Below are 25,178 nucleotides of genomic sequence, written 5' to 3'. Positions count from 1 at the left end.
TGTGAACTAGCAATAGAGTGTACTAGTTGACTTGACGCAAGCCAAGGTAATCTTGGAAGACAGAACCTCACTTGAGGAATTGCCTTCCTCAAACTGGCTTTTAGGCAAGTTTGTGAGACGTTTTCTTGATTCACTATTGTGTGAAAGGGATCAGCTCACTAGCACCAGTGTAGCCCTGGCTAAAGGTGCTGGAGTGCGTAAGAAAACAGGACAAGCAAGACATGGAGAGTAATCCAGCACATTGCCCTTTGTTCAGTTCCTGTCTCCAGCTTCCTGCTGTAATTCCAGTCCTGTCTAGCCTTAGTGAGGGACTCCCCTCAATGAGGCTTACCATGAGGAAGTATAAACTAGAAATACTGTCTCCTCTCAAAGTTGCTTTTGGTCATGGTGTGTATAACAGTAGTAGAAAGCAATTAGATAGATACACACAATTATATATTTTTACATGTAATTCATGTATTCACATAGTATAAAGTCTCTTATTTTTCACAACCCATGCATGTCAGAAAATACACATACTTAGTAAGTTTTCTGTATGCACAATAGGTTCCTTTTTATATTTTATATGTTTACATTCTATTTATTTTTATGAAAATCATACAAAAGTTTTGCTCTTACTTTCCTAAAGGTGTTTTTAGTTTAGTGTGTGTGTGTGTGTGTGTGTGTGTGTGTGTGTGTGTGTGTGTGTGTATTTTGAGTACTTGGGATTGAACTCAAAGCTTTGCATGTCCTACAAAAGGATTGCCATTGTACTCTGTTCCCAGTCTTAAAACAAAATTTAAAAGTAGAAACACTTCTTAAACACACATAAAAGGCTAACTCCTTTTACTCATAACTAAGTGTTTTCCATCAGTGTTTAACTTGACACAACCCACACTTACATGGAAGAGAGTTTCATGGAGGACTGTATACAGTGAGATGTTTCTACACAAATGCCTGTGTGTGTGTGATGTCTTCACCAAATTAATTGATATGTAAGATCCATCCCATGGTGGACAGCACAAATTCCCTAGGAGAAGATCATGATGTATATGAGTGAACAAACAAGGCTGAGCACAAGCAAGAAAACAAGTTTTCACTCCTCTTAACCATGGATTTAATATGACCAGGTTTTTTTATTTCCTCCTACCTTGGCTTTCTCACAATGATGGAATGTATATATGTATGTATGTATGTATGTATGTATGTATGTATGTATACACACACACACACACACACACACACACACACACACACACACACACAGGAAGGAGATTCAAGACTGCAGCCATCACCCTTTGCAAGTCCTTTCAGTCAGAAAAAGTCATAGACAGCTATAGAGTTTCCATCACAAATGGGAACATCTGCCTCCAAAGGCAAGTAGCTTTACAACAAGTAATTACTCTTGTAGGAACAAAATTCATTCTGTGTCTGGATTTGTCATCTCTGACCACAGATCCTTGTCTGCGGAATTCTAGAATGCAATATTCACTCTAGAATTCCACATAATGAGTTTTGAGTAAGAGCTCTTCTACAGTCAATGAAACACTAACATAAATTGGTGTCCTTTAACTCAATGGTCATGGTAAGGCACTTCCCAGTGTCTCGACATTGATGATGTTGCAAGAATGGTGGGTGCCAGGTCAGAAGGAAGACAGCAGGAGAACAAGGCCCTTTGAATCAATTAAGCAAGGTACATATGAGTTCACAGAGGAAGAACCATCAAGCAAAGGGCATACAGAGGTCTGCATCATGGCCTCCGAGTGCATATTATAGCATTTAGCTTAGTATTTTTATGGGACTCCTGACTGTGAGGATGAGTGGGTCTCTGACTCATGTGCCTGCACTGGGGCCCCTTTCCTTCTATTGGGTTACAGTGTCCAACTTTGGTACAGTAGTTTTTGCTTCATCTTATTATATTTTATTTTGTCATATTTGGTTGTCATCTCCCAGAAGTCTGTTCTTTTCTAGTGAGAGACAGAAAGGGAATAGATCCAGAGGTGCAGGGTAGGGAAGTGGGGAGAAACTGGGAGAAGTGGAGGCAAATAATCAGGATACATTGTATGAGAAGAGGGTCTGTTTTTAGTAAACGGGAAAAAGCAATTTTAGGTTTGAGTAGGACACCACTTAGAATGTAATACCTTGGCAGCATCAGGGAAATGTCCTCACAAATGAAATATTCATTCTGAATTAACAACCCGTGTGTGACACTGTTTCTTCCATTACTAGGACTATGGCTCCAAGATAGATGGGTAGAAATGGAGCTGGCCTTTTCCCATGCCACCTGTAATGCAATTAGTAAAATGTTTCTTTCTATGTCTATCACCCTAAGTACATGTCCTCCGGGAGAGCACATAGCAGTATTTTTACTTATGTTGAAGCAAATAAGATTACATAGGCTTATAGTAGTGATTGATCCTAGTCAAAGAAAGAGGCTGCTATAATAAATGGAGTGACAGGTAAAACTGGCCTGGAGAGAAGTGTCTTGCTAATGCACAATGAGGACAGAGAGAAATAAGTGTGGACTGCACATGTTCCTGTCGATCACATTTTAATATATCCATGTTCTACAATGAGAGATAACAAATGAGTATCATAATGCAGGCTGAGGCGTTACTAAACCTGAGATGAAGTTTAGGGTCTCTTCGCCTTTTAAAAAATAATGGGCATTTGACATCATCAGAGCCTTTGTGATATAAAGTGAGGCACCTGCCTTAGGCAAAGGAAAAATAAAGAGGAACACCCCCCAAATTCAAGAATTGAGTTAAATAATTTAGTGCTGACAAAAATAATGCAAATGTTCTTAAAGGGAAAGCTTCTGAGTTTACATAAGGAGGTACCCATCCCTCCATAAGCATGGATTACTGCATTTGTGTCACATCCATCCCATTCCAGTCAACACCAAATTCTTCAGGGCTTTGCACTGCTCATTTCTCTATGATGCATTTTAGTTTTTTTAAAAAATATTATAGGCTTGAGTTAGCATAAGGGAAGGGATTTGCTAAAGATCTCAGAGGCAGAAGAGAACCAGAACAACAGATTCTCAACAAATCTTTGCCCTCAGATGGACAGGGGAACCTGGTGAGTCACGCTTTCCTCTCTCTGCATTGTAAGCAACATTGCATCTTACCTGTTGCCCCGGGCCTAAACCCGGATGTTTTCCACAGGTCCACAGAGGCAATCCTCTCCAGTTGATTGCCCCATGGGTGTAGTGCTTTTAGTGATGTGTGGTTACTGATTCTTTTCTTGAAATTCCTATTTCACTTCATACACTTTTGTTCTCCCAACAACACCTAAAGCTGCCTAATAAGTAACCTTTGAATAGGTACCTTATTCATTTCATTGATAATCACTGTTTCCTTGTTTCGCTCTTATTTGTGCAAAATTATTTTTTTTAATATATATTTTATTAATGTATTCATATTACATCTCAATTGTTATCCCATCCCTTGTATTCTCCCATTCTTCCCTCCCTCCCGCTTTCCCCCTACTCCCCTCCCCTATGACTGTGACTGCGGCGGACCTCTTCCCCCTGTATATGATCATATGGTATCAAGTAGCTTCTTGGTAGCCTGATATCCTTTCTCTAAGTGCCGCCAGGCCTCCCTATCCAGGAGACGTGGTCAAATATGGTACACCAGAGTTTGTGTGAAAGTCAATCCCCACTCTCCACTCACCTGTGGAGAATGTCCTGTCCATTGGCTAGATCTGAGTAGGGGTTTGAAGTCTTTACTTACCAGGAGAGTGGGACAGAGGGGAGGACATTTTGTTAGGACTCTAGGTGAGAGAAGCATGGGAGAATGGGGAAATAGAAGGATCCAGAGGGTCCTAGAAATGTAGGAGAAAAATTATTTCTTAACACTCTTGATAAAAAGAACATGACAGGAGGATAAACCAATAAATGATCCAGGGAAGCTCCAGTCCTTATAAATAACAGAATTTTTCATCTAATGGTGGCATAGCAAATTAGTTGCATTGAGTGTGATTTTTTTTCTACCCCAAATGGTATAAGAGGGAAGCTCTGGATCCAATTCCAGAGTGAGGGAGGAATTCTGTTCTGTGTAAAGATAAACACATAAATGGGAGTGGCTGCAAGCCGGTTCATTACCTGCTGGTTTTCACTTAACCTCTAGGATCTATAACCTCGTTACACATAATTCTAAGGATTAGATAGCTATTTCACAATAATGTTAGAGTGAGATAAATAGAAAGAATATAATGGAAAGTTAAGCCCTTTCTTCATATAGCAATGGTTATCTATTCTAAGTACTTCAGTTATTGATAAACACAGGTCAGCATTTACCTCTTTATTCCATTGGAGAAAACTGGCTAACTCTTAAGTGTTTTGCCCTCCAGACTTACATTAAAAGTTAATTACCACCACATGGGACAGGCCTCAGGAGGCTCTGACCAGCTATCTGCAACTCATGCATCTCACAGTAGCCCGAGTTTGCTCACCACATTCCCCACAATGGAATGCTTTCTCTGTAAGTGGATGCTCAAACGTTAAAAGATCCACATTACTGTTAGTGTGAGAAGTATGTTGAAGAAGGAACTCTTGCCATAATGACTTAGAGTCTTGGGTTATACTGTTAGGGACAAAGAACCATGGGATATGTGACCTCAGATGTAAATGCATGGCTGCAATGTGATACACCCAATAACACAAAATAGGCAGCTTCTATGGCTCTATATGCAGTTACATTTTATTTCAATTTAAAGTTGAATTAGTATGTGCTTTTTAATTAATGAGTTTACCCACTGATTGTTGTGATTCATAGCATATATATTAAATATTTTATATACTATATATCATATATTCTTATAAATGTACATATGCTATGAATAGTTAAGGTTTTTCTTTGGGTCACTATTATGTGATTTCAGGCCAGGGACCACACCTGCTTATTGACTAATTCCATTAATAAATACATTAAGAGGCTTCAAATATGGTTCCAGTGAAGAGGGAGATTCTGGTAATATGAATGCTAGAATGAGTAAAGGGTTAAAATGAAGTGCTTGAAAGGAAGGCATTAAAAAATTATGGCAGGGAAAGCAGTGGTTTCCTGGAGAATAGAATGAGTTATGAAGAAACAAAGGAGGTAAGAAAGTAAAATTTCACATGACGGACTGAATTGGACCCGTAACACATCTGAAAATCTACTACTTGCATCAATGTCAAAAAATCCAAAGTGAGCAGGTGATCTGAGCATGCAGCTGACATCCATTTTCACACTTGCTTGGTCTATAAAATACTTCTTTAGCTTTCTTGAACAAAGACACCACAGTAGGCTACACAAGGTGTAGGAAAGCAAAGAACACTGTGCCGTCTCCTCTGCATGCATTAGTCATTCTCGTCCTCTGAGCCTGTGTCTTAATTGCCTTGCCTGTCTTATTAGATTGAAAACCCACTGGGTTGGGACCATCACTACTAAGGTGTGCAGCACTGAGCTTGGCAGGTGATCAGCACTCAATAAATGTCTATCGTGACTATAAACCAATGTATAAATCTCAGAAATAGGCATAATAATGGACCTGACAGATTAATGCCTGAGGCTATTTTTGTACAGCAGCATGGGCTAGCCAAATCAAAATCAGACACCTCAGATTCAATTCTCCTCAGTTTTGCATGTAATTCTCAGTCTCTCGCAGTTTTTTTTTTCCTTGTGACAGGCAGGAAGAAATGATAGTCAACTTTTCAACATAACTGAATTCAAAACTATTCTCTTAGACCTCGTCTCTTTTTTTGGTCTCCTTCTCTAATGCTGTTGACCCATTATGTAGATGCCTTTTCATTATTGATGGAGTGGTTTTAGATTCTGATGCAGATGTTTTACATGGCATATATGCTCAACACTTCATTTTTGTGGTAGATTATTTTTCTGCAGAGCCAGAAGCCAAATGAAAAGAACATCTGCTCTAGTGGCACATGTCCATTTTCCGACCACAGGGGGGTGCTATGCAAGTGGAAGTTAAATTTAAGAGATCCCATCGCAGAAAACCAAGGAGTAGGTGAATTTAGGTCAGTGGTGGGGTGCTTGCTTAGCATGCCCTTGACCGTAGGTTCAACCTCCAGCAAAGCAAAAACACCACAATCATAAATATCCAGTTCATGTTTGTTTGGTCCTCTGAGGCAACTGAGACAGAGTCATTGCTATTTTTCCTTGGACAATGTCAGGTCCAAAAAACTGGGGACAAATGGCTAACTGTGGTGCCTTTGGGCATAACAAAGAGCATGCTTGCCTCCAGGCTCTCTCAGCATCACAAGTGACTATTATAGAGTCCATGCTGACATCCTGGCTCATCTCAGATTTTCTCACCATGTATGCTACTCTAAACTTTCCAGCTCATGGGCTTCCCTTCCCCCATCATCTATTTCCTACATAACCTTGCCATTTTGGCCATGTTTCTCTTTGTCCTCTCTCTTTCTCTTTTGGTTTCTTTTGCTACCTCTTCTTTCCCTTCCTCTCTTGCTTTCCGCTGTTCCCTGCTCCCCTCTTTTCATGGATAAGTTCAATCTGTTGCCCATATTATGTCTACTATGTTTTCTCCCTACTCTAGAGTCTTCTAGATATAATCTCCAGCTGTACTCTCCCTCATATCTACAATTAAAACCTTCTTGTCAATCATGCTTTGGAGTGGTCATGTCCCCCACTTTACATATCAGGTGCCTAAATTCCCACTTTATATATTAAATGCTACTATATCTAAAAGTTTCCTCTCTTTTTGTCAACATAAAAAATTCATATAACCTTCAGGGAGTAGAGACGTGGATCTACCTTCTATAGGTCAAATGGACTTCAGTTAACTACTCCTGTCAATCAACAGCATAAGCTTTCCTGCCCCAACTACAAGGACCACAGGTGGTCCCTGTCTCCTCACCCAGGGGCTCCTGCACTTTCTCCAACAACCAGAAACATGCCTGGATGTTTCATGTGTGCACCCATAATACAGATTTTTCCCCTAAGCTTTAACTTTGCCTTATGTCTCTAGTCTGTATCTGTCCAGGCAACTTTCCAATCCACCGAAGACCGCAAATACCTCCAAACCAGAACAAGTAAACCCTGAACTTGCTGAAAACATATGTAAACTAAATACTTCTGACAAAATTTCAACAAGCCTGAGCTTGCTTGTACGGGTGTGGACCAGCACTTCCAGACTGCTCCAAAGGTGTCTGTAGTTCACTAGTCCCGGGTGGTCCTCCATATCCTGGGCCTGCACTTTTCTCTCCTTTCCTGGCTTTGAACAACATTCCAGCCTTCCTATACCCTGAGAAAGATGCTGTAATTACAGCTAAGAAGCTGTTAAAGAAGAGATGTTGTCATACCTTATCATCAACTAAAAGGCTGGAATGGCAGTTCCAAAAGGTACAGGGGACATTGGCTAACTGTAGTGTCTATTGGAATACCAAAGAACATGGTGTCTTATACCTCCCTCAGCATCTCAAGTACCTGTTATAGAGTCTATGCTGGCATCCTGGCTTCTCTCAGCTCTTATCATCCCACCCCTTATCCTAAGCTTATCCTAGCTAGGGTCTTTCTTTCTGCTACCTTCTTGCTTCTGTATAGCTTTGCCCATTTCAGCCTACTGGTCAGGTTTAGTCTGCTACTTTCTCTTCAGGCTCTAATCTCTTCCAGAAGCCTATGACATGACTCTCCCTCATATCTACAATAAAATTCTTCTCTTCAACCATACCTTGGAGTAGTCTATACATCTGGAGTACTCTATACATCTGGTTTCAAAACCCCCATTTCCTACAAATATCAGATTAGCATTTGGAAAAATCAATGAGTTAATCAGGTTCTTTCTGAGGAGAGAAGGTAATGGTGTAGGTAGAACTTTCCAAAATTGAAAAGACAACCAAGGGCAATGACAGTATCCTATTTATAGTTTGTAGGACCTTTGTGTTGTTTAAATTCCTAGCTATTGTGAATAAAGCGACAATGGGAAAGAAAAGGTTATTGTAACTTGTCTTTAAAGATTTTTGAAAACAAAATATGATGGTCTTCAAGTCCTACTTTTCATCTACTTGATGTGCAAGTTCTATCTACCTGAGAGATAAGATCATGAGCTTTTTGGTTTGCAAAGATTCACTAGTTGACTCTTAAATATTTTTATTTTTATGTTTCTTTTTCTGGTTAATAAGTAAAGCAAACATTCAATTTAGATTACACAAATTTGCAATGTGATCATTGAAATTATCGGAAAGTTGCAAAATATCCTTTAGTAATATTAGTTTCTCCTTGTGATATTCAGAATGTGTGTAATATCTCTTGTTAGCTATCCTTTTGTAAAGATCATTGCAAAAACAAACACATGCGTGTGTGCACATGCATGCATGTGTGTACATGCATGTGGTGTGTACATGCATGTGTGTGTTTATAGTGGTAATTCATGTACAAGAGAGTATAGGTACTGTGCTAGGATTAGAGGAGAGCATGAGTATCTTTGTCTATTGAATTCTCCCTTGTGACAGGGTCTGTCAATGAACTTGCATCTTGCCATTTACACTAGGCTGACAGGACACTGAACTTGAACACAGGACATTAATTACCTTGGCATTTCCAAGTATGTAAAGCAATGTCCAGCTTTTTATGTGTGCATGGGGGAGTCCATCTCAGCTCCTTATGCATGTACAGGATGTACTCTTAGCCAGTGAGCCATCTCCTCTGTTCAAGTATAAGATTTTAATATTTGGCTTACTAAATGAAGTAGTAAGCTAAGAAGACCAAACCTGTCAACATAAAGCACTGTAAGATTAGCCTTCCTTAATTTTAGTATTAATTGTCTTCTTTTTTGATAAATTCTCTATCATAAATATCTAGCTACTAATTTCTTGGTCAATGTTAAGGCATATTTTAATGAAAACTAGTATCGTGAGTCACTTGTCATGATTTAGAGGTCCTGAGAGACATGGGTATCTGCTGAGAGTCTGTTCATAAAGTTCATTGCTTTGAGAATTCATTAGTGGCATAAACCTACACATGGAATTCTTTAAAGGTTGTTCATGGGGTTTTCAAAAGAAAACATAGCCTGGAATGCTCCCAAAACAAGAATGTACAGTATGCAATTTGTGTGCCATGTCACAGGAAAAGAAAACATGGGTCAGAGTCCATATTGTTTCCCTCAGTGTCTGACTTGAACTAAACATATAAAGGTACTTAGCTCTGTGGTTTCCCATAAAGGAAAACATCTAGACAATTTGATTTGAGAAACTGACCATCCCTTCTGTAGACAGAATTTAAGTGTGAATGAAAGATTCATATGGAAGAAGGCAGGTATAAAGAAGAGAAACAAGAATGAGAGAGAGATAGGATGAACTTTCAAGTCAGGGCTCATACCTGAAATTGCTCTTTAGCATCATCACATTTTTCTTCTCTTCTCATCAGGCCTGGATGCTCTCAACACTTGAATTGCTTCCTTATGTCTGCGATATTCAATAAATCACTTTATGTGCATTTAAATAGTTTTGAAATAATGTGGGGTTTTCCTTTCTATGAGTTCTTATTATTTTTATCATTCTAGAATTTAACACTAAAACGACTTTCATTATAACAAAAGACTGAGAAGTGTCTCTCTGGTCCATGTTTTGTTTTCATAATTTCTAGTCTTCCAGTTTTGCTGTCTTCTCCTTTCACTTCTTTCACAGGGTCTATAGTCAGGGTAAAGTATTAGACCCTGGGGTTCTGAGACCTAAGCCTTTGTACATCTTGCATCTTGATTAGTTGATTAATTTTACACATATTTTAGTGAAAATCCTTTCCCAAAGCCCACTTATCAAACAGAACAGAATCTTCTTTTTCACATCAGTATCACGACTTTAAGTATGATGCCTGTAACAGCAGTGATTGGTAGTACATGAATGAATCACATTATACTGTAATTGCATGTTAGTTTCTTTATACACTAAGCACGGACCTTCTTAAAGAATCTCAATTGTAAGATCAAGAAGAATTATAAGAAACATCCACAAATCAATTGCCATATGCTTTCCCAGCCATTCTTGTTCAATAAAATTTTTGTGAACTTAATACAGATCGTCAAAAAATAAAAGCTCCATGATATTCCTTCCATAGATTTTATAATATTATTTGATTGGTTGTTTAAGTGTCACTTGCAAGATGTTAGTCATTTTTGATGTTCTATTTCAAAGATGATAAACTTCCAGCAGTTTGGACCTTTATCTGAGAAGTCATGAGTATCTATCGGTATGTCTTTAAACCAAATACATCATTGACAAAATAATTACAACTAACATATATTAAACAAATATAACGATGCAAGTGCTTTTCAATGACTGTACAAATTAATTCTCTCAAAGTTATACAACAGAGCTACCGTTTCATTTACATGATATATTCAAGGGCTTGTTGACTGTTTTTCAGCTAATAGTTGGTGTAGACAAAACCTGGATTTAAAAAGTCTATTGATGAGGAATATTCTTTTAAAGACCAGACACATCAGCACTAAGCAAACCACACTAAACTTTCAGGAACTCTCTAGCTGGTTACCATTGCCAGCATGCGCATTCTGACCTAACCTAACCAACAAATCTCTCCCTGTTTTTCATGGATTACTTGTCCTACATTGTTAAATATGCTAACCCCAGAAAGGAGTCTCCCAGAGCCTAAGCTGCATGCTTTGCATATGCAAATTGTCAATTTTCTTTCTAGCATTCTTTAAATTATTTGCCTCAATGTTTGTTGCTGTCTTAAGAAATTAGCACAGGAATGATGATTATATTCATTGCCACTAGCTATAATGCGCCAGACTCCTACAGTGCAGCTTGAGGGATTTTGTAGATTTTCTTCTGCCCATTAATATTTAAGATTGAGCTATGGCAGACAAAACTGAATACATAACAAATAAGCATCAAGGTTACTCTTTATGGGTCAAACATAATGACAGCCTCAATTATTGTGATCCACTGCAAATGAAGGCAATGGATTTTACTAAAAATACGCTGGGTTCTTCCTCCAGCTTTCTGCTATTCCAGCATTAAAAAATTAAATTTGGAATACTATTCAGCAATTGGATAGAGTTGAAATTTAGTTACTGCTCTTTTTTTTCTGATTCATTTTTGTTTACATTTTATTTACATTCACTGGGCATCTTCTATTTGCCAAGGCCTGGGTTGTATGTTTTACAATGATTTTTTTTAATAGTAGTTTTCTTTTTTTTTAATAACATATTTTTATTGAAAAATAAAATAATTCATATTACATCTCATTTTCTATCCCATCCCATGCATCCTCCCATTCCTCCCTCCCTCCCACTTTCACCCCAATCCCCCTTCCCTATGACTGTGGCTGTGGGGGACCTCCTCCCCCTGAATATGGTGCTAGGGTATCAAGACTCTTCTTGGTAGTCCGCTATCCTTCCTCCGAATGCCATCGGGCCTCCCCAACAAAGGGACATGGCCAAATATGGGGCACCGGAGATCCTGTGAGAGTCAGTCCCCAGTCTCCACTTAACTGTGGAGAATCTGTCCCTTGGCTAGATCTGGGTAGGGGTTTGATGATGACTGCACATTTTGTCCTTGGTTGGTGCCTTAGATCAAGCAGAACTCCTGGGCTCAGATCTACCCATCATAATGTTCCTCTTATAGGTTTCTAGGACCCTCTGGATCCACCTACTTGCCTATCCCCTATATTTTTCTCACCTAGAGTCTCAATAGGATGTCCTTACCTCTATCCCAGTTTCCTGATTTCTTTACCAACATCTTCATAAGATTCTTTGAGATAGACTTGATTATTCTCCCCATCTTATTGCTGAAACTGAGACTGGTAAGTGTAAGGCCACTAGGTTTCACATCAATGGGGTCTGGCTCTACAACATGTGCAGAAATTTCATGTGTTAGGCGAAAGAGATGAAAGGGATGCAGGCATTGATAAACTATGACCCCTACCCACTCTACAAGCTTCATTCCTTTGTGATAGATGGACACAGGACCTGGCAATTGATAAACATCCACTGACTATTAAGGTTAACATTCTTTCATGCTTTGTGCTCTGACAATGTTAGTACCTAATAGAACTTCAGGATGAGCCTAAGGATGTAACTCAGCTAGCACCACACAATCCCAGCGCAGTGGTGCAAGCCTTGACTTTTAGTAGTTAGAAGACAAAGGCAAAGAGACAAGAAATTCAAATGTTAAGATAGAACAGTCTCCCAGACAGTTCATTTGTGTGCCATCTTATGAATAAGAAGCAAATCTCCTGGGATGTAAGAGGTAAAATCAAAGTATCTGATCCTCCGAAGAAGATCCGGATCCCTTAAAACCACATGAACATATTCTGAACATTTCTAAACTGAAATGACACTTTCTTGTTCTCACCTGTTCTTTAGGTGTCCCACATATTCAATAAGTCATGTGTGTCCAGAGAAGAGATTTTCTTTGAAGACTATGTGATGCTCTACACTTCTTTACTCATGGTCCTCTTTTATTTCACATTTTCATTATTTCTTATTTTAATACCTCAGAGGTTCTCTGTCACCATTAGATTTCATTGCAACAAATATGCTTTTGTTGTTGTTTTTAGTTTTTTTGTTGTTTTATGTTCTGATGACAGAAACAGCTCAGGATTGTCACTAAAGATATTTTCCGAACAAGCCAATTTGGTCCTTCTTAATGACTTTTATTTTATTTCTCAAAAGCCTTGAGGCTTTTACCTATTCAATTGGGACTTTGTCCCTTTGCAGAATCCTACATATATTTGCCAAGTGATAATACATATGCCAGAATAATGTCAGGTATTAAGAATGAAAGATGTTGGCATCCAAATCTTTGGCTGTGATGGTTAATAGTAAGTGCCAACATGACTGGGTTTAGAATCACCTAGGAGACACACTGTGAGTTAGATCTACAGAAGCATTTCCAGGGAAGCTTTTCTGAAGAAGGGCAATTTATTTTGAATGTGAAGGTGGACATTACTGTCTTATTCTCTATATTCTCTATAGATTCTCTATAAATAAATAAATAAATAAATAAATAAATAAACAAACCAGGAAGGAATCCAACTAAGTACCAGAATTCATCTCTTCTTGCTTCCATATGGGGGAGACAATGTATTGGTCTCATTCACTCATGGCTTCCCAACCATGCTCAACAACTATGTCTTCAAACAGTGAGCCCAAATTAACCTTTCCCATCTTAAAAATTTTGGCAGGCATATGGCCATGGCAATGAGGAAAGAAGCTAATTGAATAGTTACGTTGTACAATCACATGAATGTGAAATTTTCCTCTGGTCAACCATGTGCCTGTCATTGAGGTTCATAAGGAAACAGTATAGAAAAGACCATATGAAAAATTATCACACTTAAGTTTGGATGAGAAAGCAACTGTTCATGTAGAACATTTCTGGATTTTTGTTGGAAACAAACCTAAGAACTTGAGCAAAAGTGAGGTACTCTGGGTTTCATTCTTACTTAACTTCGTATTCAAAGTTCAGAGACTACCTTCGTGATGGTAATCAAAGAGTCAGCCATTGAAGAAAGCAACACAGTACAAGTCATCCTATGATAAAAGATGGTTCTTGAAGTCATGCCAGATGTCTTTTATCACGTCCTGTTCTGCTTCAGGGGGCATAGCATACCAGATTTTCTTAGGAAAAAGCACCTTAAGAGAAGGCATAGGAAGATGGTGACCTTTCTGTCTCTGGCACTTTGGGTGCAATTCTTGAGATTGATATCCCTTAATTTTTAACAATAAGTCTTTACCATAGATATAATTATCATGTCTGCTGAACAGTTGAGTTCATAACTTCGAAAGACAGAAAGCTGTTGCAAGCACCAGCAAAATAGCACAGCCAGACTCTACGTCCTCAAGCTCCTGAGAAAGACATAATCTCCTGACAGCCTTTGGGTATTGCGGAGACAGACAGGAGGATCCTCGGAGTGTAGAGAGAGAAAAGGCTTTTGAAAGAGTTGTCTTTGTTCAAATAGGTCACCCTCTAGGAGTAGAAGATTAAAACAGCCTGTGTTCCTGTCCCTCTGCTTTAGAAAAACAGCCACACCCTTGCAACAGGAATAACTGTATGCTCAGGATATTAAAAGGGAGTCAGCTATATGCCCAAGTCCTTGAGAAACTGGATGGTATTTTGGAATTTTCATTTCAGATTAATATCATTCTGCCTGATTTTTTTTTTTTTTTTTACATTCTGATTCTTTTTTCCTCTCTAAGTTTTCTGATAGAAATGCTAAGTGCTAGACGCATGTTTGCCAGACAGAATTCATGTAATGTTAGGACAGGTGATAAAATTTGAGGATATCTTTCTCCCACCCCTGTCTCCATAATCTGGCATTATTGTTTCTTATGCTTACATCCCCACCCATATTTTTTGTAAGACCACCTTTTATGTGATATACTTTCTCAAATGGTAACAAAGTTACGACAGCTTTTTCATTTGTACAGCCTTCCTACCACCTTGCCTTTGGAAAAACTGTTTTCATGAACCTAAGAATGATACAGAGTAATTTTAAAGTTAGGTGTATATATGCCTATTTTTTTCCTTTATTAATTTATTCTTGTTACATCTCAATGGTTATCCCATCCCTTGTATCCTCCCATTCTTCCCTCCCTCCCATTTTCCCCTTATTCCCCTCCCCTATGACTGTGACTGAGGGGGATTACCTCCCCCTGTATATGCTCATAGGGTATCAAGTCTCTTCTTGGTAACCTGCTATCCTTCCTCTGAGTGCCACCAGGTCTCCCCCTTCAGGGGACATGGTCAAAGGTGAGGCACCAGAGTATGTGAGAAAGTAATATCCCACTCTCCACTCTACTGTGGAGAATGTTCTGTCCATTGGCAGGAGACACTGTCAAGAGAACAAAGCGACAGCCTACAAACTGGGAAAAGATCTTCACCAACCCTACATCTGACAAAGGTCTAATATCCAAAATATATAAAGAACTCAAGAAATTAAACACCACCAAACCAAATAACCCAATTGAGAAATGGGGCTTGGAACTAAACAGAGAATTCTCAACAGAGGAGTATATACCTATTTATTTGTATATTTACTTAGAAAAAAGTGAAATAACCTCCTGTGTATAGGATACTTAATGCTTTAGGGCACAATCTGCTACAGAACAGTTAAAACTGTTGCAAAGGCATTGATTGTCATTGTAGATGCTTGTGCAGCTATGCTCTGGCTCCTTCTGCGTCTGTGAGTATGATGATTATTAGTAATACTAACCATCTTCCTTACAACCCATAGGGCAGCTAAGCCAACATTTTTTATGAGAAATCAGTCTCATTTTCTTTCTTTTGTTTTCTATGGAATCCTTGTGCCTGGTTAAGAAGACATTATTTTGTGAATAGGTATCCTAAGAAGTGAACCTGTACCCTTATTTATGTAACCAAAGAAGCAACATCTAAGGGAGATTCTCTTAAGTTAAATACCTGGCATTTTTTCTGTTTTCATTTCTGAGGACAATAATAATATTTGAGAGATGACACCATGGACTTCATCATCGTTACTACAAAAGCTTTGCCAAAATGTTAATAAGTTCAGGGCCTTTACCTGGAAAAAGAGGAAAAAGAGGGGATTTAGAAACCAGGGACATTAAATACACAGAAACTTAAGTCTTTTCTTCAAAGAAGGAAGAATTTAGAAATGGTTCCACTTCTACCAACTTTTTGACAGAATGCTACTTGTAGTAAAACTAGGAAGGATTGACATTGATTGGGGCACTGTAACCACCAGGCTGGACCACTGCTTTAAAATTCAGATGTTCTGATGATCAGTTGTGAAGTTAGGGTGTCCCCAGGCAGCTGTGCTCAAGGTACACAGGATTTACACTCATTCAGCTGTCACCCAGACTGATCCCAAGGTGAGGACTGGGCATGGGAATAGGTAATTAGGAAAATTTATTTTTGTATCAGGCCACCAAAATTTCATCCTATTTTTTATTTTTCTTTGTGCTCTATTCCTTTACCATATCAAATGCTGCCTTCACCTCTAGATGCATACTAAGGCAAATGTGAATGGTAACAGCTCCCAGAGGTAATTGGTCTTCATTAGATGTAAACTGTCTGTCAAACCAATATTGTTATAAAGCGAGGACATTAGTTATCCCATGGGAAGGGTGTTGATATGTATGAAAACAGTCTGAAAAGATAAGAGAGTGCCATATCCTGCCGCTGTCTGTAAGGGGAGCACAACCATTATCAGTGAAATACAAAGGCGGGTTGACCTGAATTTAAATTCAGCCTTCTAACTTCCTTGCTATGGAAATAGGGGTATATTTTCTTGAATTTTCTAAGTTTCTAATTTCATTATCATGGAGATTTGTATAGTTTATATATTTTCTGGTCTCTTCTATAGATGAGAAGACATGGCCTGTGTGAAATGCTGACCTCAGTGTTTGGTGCTTGCCTAAGGCTTTTTGTGTCTAGTCATAAAACACTGGTGATGGAATTGCCATGTGTAAAGCCCATAGTGAAATAATCCACTTGCCAAATCTTCAAACTGTTCTGATTCATTGGAGTTCTTACCACCAAAAGAAGTATTTCTTAAAATGAAATGCTGTGGTTTATTTGGGATATTAGACAATGGATACAAAATAAAATGTTACAAATAGATGTACAACTAATATGAAAAAATCAAATGCATACAAGTTACCCAACTGTGTTACTGAGAGATATGTTATAAATGTGTGATTATTTTATTTTTGTTAAGTAACATCTCATAGCAATGTTTTCCATGTCAAACTTAAAGAAAAAATTTAGAACTTTTAGGCTGAGAAGATGATAGTGCTTTACAAAGTGAGTGCCTGAGCCTTGCCCGGAGGACTTATGTTGAGAAAGTTCTAGACAAGTTGGTACACACATATTCTAATGCTGAGCATGAAGGGGAAAGTTAGTCCTTGAAGGTCACTGGACAGCCAGCTTAACCTAATTGGAAAGTTCCAGATCAGTAAGAGACCTTGTGGAGGGTGCCTGAGTGACGACACCCAAAACTGTCCTCTAGCTTCTACATACACACACACACGTGTGCTCATGCACACTTGAATAATGGGGCAGTGAAACATTCTATAAACTATAGATATTGTAGTCCTCACGAATCTTTCTAAATTTCTAGCTAAGTGAAACTGTTGATTTCTTAGCGCTTAAGCGTTCTTTTCTGCTGTTTTTATAATACTAATATTTGATAAAAGAACATTATACATAAAGTGATGACACGAGGCATATTCAATATATGGCGAGAGTTGTTGTGGCTGGATATTTACTACATGCATGGATTCTTCAGGCATCCCCTTTTCATCAGTGTTTAATTCATTTATACCATCTGATATATTTTATCTTTTATATAAAGTCAGAATAGAAAAAAACCAGGCCTTGAATATGTCTTTTCATTCTTTTGTTCAGAAGAGAGCCAACAAACCAACATGCTCACCAGTACCTTAGGGAATTGAAAAACATCCTTTGCTTGCCTTGTTGCTTTGTTTAATTTATTTTTTTATCTTTGTTAACATTTCAAGAGTGAAGAGTTAATTTTCTTCAGCCTGAATAAGCTTATCAGAGGCCTTTGCTCAATCTCAATGAATAATGAAGGTAAATTTATAATGACAATGATGATAGCATTTCATATTTTACCTTTTTGTACTTCAACTTCTCTAAATGTTTCCCTCCTTATCAGTTCAGTATTATTTCATGCATTATTTTCCTCCTGGAAACTCATGCTTTGTTAAAATACAGCTGAATTCTTCCTTTGGGTTTCCATAGCAAATTGCATAAGAATTTACACTATAAATTATTCATTATACCCAATTTAGTATAATTATTAATTCCAGCATACATTGGTGCCTGATTGCATCTCAGTGCTCATTGCCCGATCTTGACCATGTTCTGCTGAAAATAATGATCTGTCAGGGCTAGTCAGGATCTAACAAGGCCTCCTAAAAGGTGGAGAAATTTAATTAATATTGGTTTCATGTAACACTGATGGATCCAGTTGTTGCAAACTGTCAGAGATTCTTTAAAAAGGAAGCCCAAAATGTAAGTGGTAATGAATCTAAGAGTTAGCACTGATATGCAAGCAATCAACATGTTTTCCAATTCAAGGGCAAATTGGGATGTACTCTTCCCTAGATATGTTTCTGCAACACAAATCAGCTCTACTTTCACAGGGCAGCTTTGCTCCCAACATCGGTTTTGGTATTTCAAGCTTTCATGCCTTCTGCTCCCAGAGAGCCCTTCCTTGCATTAAAGATGTACCCTGTATCGAACATGAATGTTCCAAGCTGCACTGCCTCCCACGTGGATCTCATTTTAACTCAGACTAAGTTGAGCTGTGCAAAGTATACAGTTGTATTTCCCCTGGGATTTTAAACTGTAGAGAATATGGCTACTGATGCAGTAAAAAAAGTTTTTGTCTAAAAGTCGCTGGTAGTTTAAATATCCAGAGAACCTGAAAATGTATATGACCTGATTTGGATTTGAATTTGGGGGTCTTTTGAAGCATAGAATATCAGTAGATGTCAGATATAATGTCAATGTTATTATGCTATTATTTTACTCACCATAAACCAAGTTTTCCTTGTGTGTACGTGTGTGATGAGTATTCTTCACATGAAGAATTAGTATTATTTAAATATCACAATTTTAATTTTATACGAAGCAACTCTAATAAATTTTCCTCAAGTAATTTGCAAGTGAGGTAATAGTAAATATATAATAGAATAGTAAAAATTGATGTTTCATATGGCAAATAACTGAATATCAAATTATAAATTTTAATGATCAACTAATAATGTATTTATAAAATGTCTTCTACAATTAAAATATTAAACATATGTGATATTAGTGTGAAAAAGACAGACTCTAGAATCACTGGGTATGCTTGTGGGCTATTGCATTGACTTCATCAATATATATAATAAGACCCATCATGATCAAGGGTAGGAACTCCATTATCAGCTGATATATATATATATATGGAGAGAGAGAGAGAGAGAGAGAGAGAGAGAGAGAGAGAGAGAGAGAGAGAGAGAGAAAATAAACTGAGCAACCAGAATTCATTCATTCCTTTTTCCTTTCTCACTGTGAATTTGACATGTCTACTTGCTTAAATTTTCTATTGTCTGGACTACCCAAGTACAATGACTGTATCTTTGAATGATGAAGCAGAGTAAATACTATTACTTTTAAATATGAACAATCTTTTCGATTGCTTCTTGTTTAATATTGGGAGGTGAAGCAAACTAAAATGATAACATCTCATTTACTGAAGGTAAACAATAAAATAAGCATTTTATAAATATTTGCCTTCATAGTCACAATGGTGCTGTATACAAATCAATAGCCTACTCTTAATTTTTAAGATACAAAACATGAACTTAGAGGTTCATATACTGTTAATGACTGAGGAAGAGTATATCTGCATCTACCTAGTCTTAAGTACATTTTATGAAAAATCATCTCTAAATGACAGACACACAGCACCGGTCATTTGAATACCCAAACTAATGATAAACTTTATCCTTCCCAACTTAGATACAAGTGAATTTTAAAGTCACATCTTTGTAAAGCAAAATTAATGAATAGTTGCTATGATTTTAGCATATAATTATATCTATAGATCTGTATCTAAATCTATATATCTTCATATACTGACATGAATCACAATATAAAACCATGCTTGCTTTTACTTCAACTGTTTATGTCCTCTTAATGTCCTGTGTAGTGGTTCCTAAAGCAAATATTCAGAAATTTCTTTTAAATTTACTCTTTTGTGTGGATTTTGTCTGAGGCACTTTCCCAGAGCTTGTTGTGAATAGGACTTTCAGATTGCTTTCACTTTGTCTGCCTTGGAGGCCCATGGACTGTGAGAACCTTAGTAGCATTTTTGAGGAGTAAAGTCAGAAAACTACTGACGGACAGGACACATGCTATCATCTTTGCCCTGCAGTTCAGTGCGCACAAGTTGAAGGTGTTCAGCATCACTTGAGGATTCATTAGTGTCTTCAAGGCTAATCTCATGTGTAACAGTCCACTCTGCAGTTCTTCAATACCACAAAAGTAACTCACATGTAAAAGAAGTATTGCAATGTTTATATATAACCCTTCCACTTCCTTCTGGGACCTCATTACACATAGTGTCACAACATGCAATTTCAGACATTTTTTTCCCCTGGAATAACTGGTTATTGAAGTTTGGTGCAGCCTTTCGCCTGTTTTCCCCTTTATTTTCACAAGTCTATTGGGTTGCTACAAAGTTGAGAGGAAAATTCCCAGGAGGAAGAATGTGAGAGCTACTGTAGGAACAAAGACTAGAAGAACCAGGCTGAATAACGAAAGAGATACCATAGAAGCAAAGAGTAAAAAACTGCAAAAAACAAAGCTGGCCTCAGTGACCTCTCTATGCACTTGTATTGCATCAGCATTTTCACAGGAGACCCATCTAAAGCGCTTCATCATTTGCTGACTAATCAGGAACATCTATGCTTCTAGAAATAGATAATCAGAAAACACAACGCAATTAACATCTACTAATATATTTAATTTTTATTTATTGGTTGCCAATGGGAAGGTTTTAGTAAGTACCAAGTTGATAGATACAACTCTAGATGGACCAGAAAGAAAATAAATATTTTTATGAATACATATCTATTTAAATCATTCTTCATAAAGTAGCTGAATTTTGAAAACAGGAGAGCATCTTGTCATGACTGCAGCTCTTAGCATTCTTAGCTGGGTGGGATGGTTGCTTTTCTCTTTCCAGGACTATGAATGCCAGCCAGTATGGATGAAGATGCTAGTTGAGCACCAGGTCTATTTCTCCATGCTGGAAGTCATTAGTATGTGGTGTCTTCATCAGTGGGGCCTTACCACTGGGTTGTGGAAGGTATCTAATAGCATTGGCAATAGCCTATAGATGTTGGAACGGGGTATGATGTCTTTGGCCAATGACTCATTCCGGAGTCTGGATTTTTGCTTGTTCACATATTTCGAATATGATGTCTTGTTGGGCCATTATCTTCACCACTATATGATGACTCCACTTAAATGTCATATATATAAGATTAATTTATTATCATTTATTATTAATTTCACATATATAATTAACTTAATAGAAGACTGTGGCATGTTATAGGCCATTATCTTGATTATATAATTGAAGTGATACAGCCAACCCATTGTGGGTAGCACCATTTTGAGAGTTTGGGCCCCAGAGAATATAAGATTGGAGATTTTCTGAACAGGAGGCTTACAAGCATTCATTCTCTATCTGCTCCTGATTTAGATGCGATTAGCTGTTTCATGTTTTTACAAATTCAAGTTGTTCTCACTTCTTCACAGTGGTAGATGATACTTGGAATTATGAACTAAAATAAGCACTTTATCCACTAGGTTGCTTTTTGTCAGGGCACTTTAGCATACCAATAGAAGTGAGATTAAAATAAGTGGTAACTGGCTATTGTATAGAAAGTTTAATTTTGTCACATACAAAAGAGACACACAAAAGGAGACCTGGAGAGGTATCACAGGGTGTAACACACACAGACTGAAAAAAAAACATTTTTATTTATTCTATCACACTTTACCATGATAATGATATATTATTCAGTAATTCAAAATTATTTTGTCAGGCTTAAAATAGGCTATGATAAAAACAATAAGAGAAATAATACATAGACAAAGTCTAGTTTCTAGACTCAATTATGTATTTTGAGGCACTGTAAACTTCTTTCAAACAGTTATTTATTTAGCTTATATAAGCCAACCAAATATTTGTATGTTTGATACTAAGGAATCATTTTTCTTTTCATCAGTCCCACTTCCTACAGAGGGACTGTAGGAATATCCAAAATATATATATCCAATATATATATAAAGAACTTAAGAAACTAGACATAAACAAATCAAATAGTCCAATTAAAGTGGAATACAGTTTTAAATAGAGAATTCTCAACAGAGGAACCTCATGGCTGAGAAACACTTCAAAAATGTCCAAAATCCTTAGCCATCAGGGAAATACAAATCAAACAACTTTGAGATGCCATCTTACATGTGTCAGAATGGTTAAGATCAAAAATACAAATGACAGCTCAGGCTGGCTAGGACATGGAGCAAGGGGAACACTCCTCCATTGGTAGTGTGAGTGAAAACTTGTATAGACACCTTTGAAATCAATATGTTGGTTTCTCAGAAGGCTGGGGATCAAATCTACCTCAATATCAAGCTATACCACTCCTGAGCATACACCCAAAGAACACCCATCCTACCATAAGGACACTTGCTCACCTATATTCATAGCAGTTTTAATCATCGTAGCTAGAAACTGGAAACAACCTAGATGTCCCTTAACTAACAAATAAAGAAAGAAAATATGGTAAACTTATACAATGGAGTATCATTTAGGTTTTAATAATGACAATAAAATTTGCAACCAAATGATGAAACAATATAAAAATAATCCTAAGTATGATAGCCCAGACCTAGAAAGTCATATATGGTATGTATTCACTTATAAGTGGAAATTAGCTGTAAAGAGTTGTCGTGCTCCAATCCACAGACCCAGGGAAGATAAGTAAAAAGAGGGCTAAAATGGAGAAGGACACATGAATCTCTATGGGAAGGGGAAATAGATGTCATAGGCAGACTGGGGGCAAATGAGGAAGGGAGCAGGAGGAATCAGGTGTGGGGTGATGGAGAAAGAGATTATTGGGAGAGACAACTGGAATTTGGGGGGTTACATTTCAGAAGCAATGTAGACCTAGTGCAAAGGAAAACTCCCTGGAATCTATAAGGGTGACCCTAGTGAAGACTCGTAGTAACAGGGGACATGGAGCCTGAACCAGACATGGCCTGTAACCAGACAAGACTTCCAATGGAGGGACTGGGGCATGTATTTAGGTACAAAACTTTCATTGTACAATTTTTTTTACCTGCAAGATGTGTTATGGTAGAGGTGGCAAAGAAGTTTTGGGAGTAGCTATTTAATTTTTTTTTTCTTAAAGCAAGTTTAGTGGAAAAAAAAGGAACGGGAGAAAATGGTAGAAGAGAGAGTTCCAAAGACTACTTACAAACACAGTCATCATTCTGGTCTGTCTTCTTTTTGGATAGGATTGTTTTAATGTTAGCACTTATTATCCTTTATAGTATGTTAGTAAGGCCATAGTAGATACTTTCATATATAATAACTTTAATCAATAGTAACATAACCATAATTGGCAAAGGGTATGTTTTGCCAGGAAAGCTCAACATCCAAACTTAATTTTGTCAGCAGACAAAACATAGCCTAACAGTGATATTTGTGCACTCTACCAAATACGGAGACCAAGAAATCCAGACTCAAGTTGCTGAAAGCAATGATGCTACATTATTAAATGAACAGATGGACGTGAATGATACACCAGCATTGTCAAAATGTTACACAGGTACTAAACTCTGGGCCTTTTATTAGGCTTGGATTCTGAAAATTCAAATTGGATTTGCCTCTCAGAAAACAGATCAAAATGGGAAGAAGTTGTGACAATGGGGACAACCACATAAAGGACCCATTAAATCTAATCCGTTAGATTAAAAGCATTGCATGTTAATTCCTCTAGGTATTTCTAGGGGGTTTGTGTGAAGAGAGTGAGATTGTTACCATTTCTCAAGCTGGAGGTCTGATACTGAAGAGCTGACTCTTGAACCTTAAGGAGGCTGTGCTCTCCTTCTTTAGGAATGCCAATGACACTAATAGAGGAAGAGAGGAGGGATCTGGAAGGTAAATGAGGAGACTATGGGCTGGAGTAATGCAAACTGCAGTCTCTACAAAGAAAGCCTCAGACTTCCTCCTTGAGCCTCATGAATTCCATTTAGTGCTTGCTCTTGGATGATCTTAAAGACTTACAGAGAAAGTCAATAGGAAGAGTTGGTTTTGTTTATATTTTTTAGGCATCTAGGCCTAAAATTACATAGACTAGTCCACACAGTAATGTAGATGAATTTTAATCCAACAACATGGCTACTCTGCCAAGGGATAGCATCCAAAGACCTAAGTCTGTGTGATCTGCCTAGAAAGCAGACAGGCCCTTAGTGCACACCTTCAATCTCTTTGGCTAGAATACAAATGTTTAATCCCTCTGGGTGGAATTTAGTACACACTTTTAATCCCAAACAATGATGTTTAATTGTGGAGCAGAAAAAAAAAAAAAAAAAGACAAACCAGAGAATGATTTGACATAATGAGTTAGAGATAAGATACTCCCAAATCTCATGAGAACAGACAGAAAGGAGAAGGTACTTAAGAGCAACACAGAGAGAGAGAGAGAGAGAGAGAGAGAGAGAGAGAGAGAGAGAGAGAGAGAGAGAGAGAGAGAGAGAGAGAGAAGAGAGGAAAAGGTGGGTGTGAGGGGAAGAGAGCTAGAGATAAGTTTTTAACAATAATACTCACTTTAGAATTTTATTTTGTTTAGTTTTCAGGAGTTTGACTATAAGGGTTTAATTTCAATGGTGGGATTTCCACTGAACGTGTTTTTGTTGAAGCTGGTTGCACTTAATTTGCTACTGAAGATTCTAATCTATTTCTAACACTTGTTTTTTTTTTTTATTCTAGCACACCCATTTCAATCTCTCGACCACGTCACAATTCAAACTGGGATTTTATCACTTTTGTTTTGGGTCAGCAAGATGGCTCAGCATATGAAAGTGTATGCTGCCAAGAGTGATGACCTGAGTTAGAGCCACAAGTCCCATATGGTGGAAGAGGTAAAGCACCTCTTAAAAATTGTCTTCTGACCTCTACACACATGTGTTGGGACACATGCACACACACAAAAATATAATAAATATTTTTTAAAATGTATCTTTTGTTAATAATCTTCTCTATTGTCACGAACAGATCATTTTTAAAGTTCCTTGTACAGTCACAAAAATTGAGGCAAGTTTAGTCTGCTTCTGATAGCTATTATTTTCTTGCCTAACCATCGTATATTACTATTCTTTGAAGATGTAGGAGCTTTATTGATTTGAGACGTGGTGTTTCCAAGTTCAGCATTGTGCTATGGAGAACAAAGTATATGCTGCAGAGAAAACAAGCAGGGGATACTCTGAACAAGGACAGCACGGAAATGTCCAGGGGAATTTTGCCATCCCCTGTTGGGCAGGCACAGTGGTGGGCTAGTAACCTTAGTTTGGCTGTGGACTGTTCTGTGTTGAGGTTGAACTGTATTTCACTAAAATCCTGCTAAGAACTGGTTCATCC

General features: G+C 37.7%; 1 long non-coding RNA gene across 1 annotated transcript; it reads left to right on the top strand.

Annotated features, from left to right (window-relative positions):
* The first annotated feature begins 1,526 nt into the window (after positions 1-1,526).
* Positions 1,527-24,738, top strand: LOC311580957. Its single transcript, XR_014773616.1, has 4 exons — positions 1,527-1,672; positions 17,467-17,539; positions 23,214-23,367; positions 24,531-24,738. It is a non-coding gene; the product is annotated as an uncharacterized lncRNA (long non-coding RNA).
* The last annotated feature ends 440 nt before the right edge of the window (positions 24,739-25,178 follow it).

The sequence above is a fragment of the Acomys minous genome (genome assembly GCF_964271855.1).
Source record: "Acomys minous genome assembly, chromosome: 13".
NCBI classification, from domain to species: domain Eukaryota; kingdom Metazoa; phylum Chordata; class Mammalia; order Rodentia; family Muridae; genus Acomys; species Acomys minous.
This window is presented reverse-complemented; position numbering and strand designations above follow the sequence as displayed.